Source organism: Pteropus vampyrus, unplaced genomic scaffold, assembly GCF_000151845.1.
Source record: "Pteropus vampyrus isolate Shadow unplaced genomic scaffold, Pvam_2.0 Scaffold33, whole genome shotgun sequence".
Lineage (NCBI taxonomy): Eukaryota > Metazoa > Chordata > Mammalia > Chiroptera > Pteropodidae > Pteropus > Pteropus vampyrus.
The window spans coordinates 523,465-525,237 of record NW_011888814.1 but is presented as its reverse complement, the minus strand read 5'-3'; positions in this window follow the sequence as shown (position 1 = coordinate 525,237).

Here is a 1,773-nt window from a genome sequence, read left to right as displayed (position 1 = left end):
CTGATACCCGAGAGATTTTTTTATTATTATTATTAAGTTTATTGGGTAACATTGGTTAATACGATTATATAATTTTGAGGTATACATTATATTTAACATCTGTATATTCTATTGTGTGTTGACCACCCAAAATCCAGTTTCCTTCAGCTACCATATATTTGATCCCCTTTACCCGCTTCACTCTCCCCCTCAAACCTATATTTGAACCCCTTTACCCCATCTACCTCCTGCCTTCTCCCCAAGCTTCTATCCTCTGGTAACCATGAGTCCATTCTCCATGTCCATGAGTCTCTGTTTGTTTGTCCTGTTTCTTTGTTGCTTTTAGGTTTATATCCCACATATAAGTGATATCATGTGATTTTCCACTTTTTCTCTCTGGCTTATTTCGCTTAGCATGATTATCACGAGGTCCAACCACGTTGTCACAAACTGGCAGTATTTCGTCTCTTCTTATGGCTGAATAATATTCCATCGTATATATGTACCACCACTTCTTTAGCCAATCATCAATCATAGGACACTTCAGTTGCTTCCATGTCCTGGCCACTGTGAATAATGCTGCTATGAACATCGATGTGCAAATATCTTTACGGATATGACTTTTCAAGTCTTTGGAGTGAATACCCAGTAAAAGGATTGCTGGATCATGTGGTACATCAATTCTTAGTTTTTTGAGAAACCTCCATACTGTTTTCCATGGTGGCCATACCAATTTGCAATCCCACCAGCAGTGTATGAGGGTTCCCTTAACTCCACATCCTCTCCAGCATTTGTTATTACTTGCTCTGTTGATTATAGCTATTTTAATAGATGTGAGACGGTATCTCATTGTGGTTTTAATTTGCATTTCCCTAATAGCTAGCGATGCTGAGCATCTTTTTAAATATTTGTTGGCCATTTGTATGTCCTCTAGGGAGAAGTGTCTGTTCAGGTCCTCTGCCCATTTTTTGATTGGATCACTTGCTTTTTTGTTGTTACTGAGTTGTATGAGTTCTTTGTATATTTTGGATATTAGACCCTTATTGGAGATGTTGCTTGCAAATATATTTTCCCATTTGAATGGTTGTCCCTTTACCTTGTTGAACAATTCCTTTTGCTGAGTGGAAGATTTTTAGTTTGATGTAGTCCCATTCATTTATTTTAGCTTTTACTTTCCTTGCTTTTGAGGTCAAATTCATAAATTCCACTTTAAGTACAAGGTCCCTGAGTTTAGTTCCTATGTTTCGTTCTATATTTTTATTGTTTCAGGTCCTATATTCAGGCCTTTAATCCATTTTGAGTTAATTTTGATGTGTAGTGATAGAAAACAGTCTAGTTTCATTCTTCTGCAGGTGGCTTTCCAGTTTTCACAGCACCATTTATTGAAAAGGCTTTCTTTTCTCCACTGTACATTTTTGGCTTTTTTGTCAAAAATTATTTGCCCATATAAATATGGGTTTACTTCTAGACTCTCGATTTTTTTCCATTGTTCCATATGCCTATTTTGCTACCAATACCATGCCATTTTAATTGCTGTCTCTTTGTAGTATAATTTGAAGTCGGGCAGAGTGATGCTTCCAGCCTTGTTCTTTTTTCTTAGGATGGCTTTGGCAATTTGAGGTCTTTTGTGCTTCCATACAAATCTGATGATTGTTTGTTCTATTTCTTTAAAAAATACCAATGAGATTTTGATGAAGATTGCATTAAATCTGTATAATGCTTTAGGCAATATGGTCATTTTAACTATGGCGATTCTTCCAATCCAAGAACAGAGAATACCTTTCCATTTCTTTG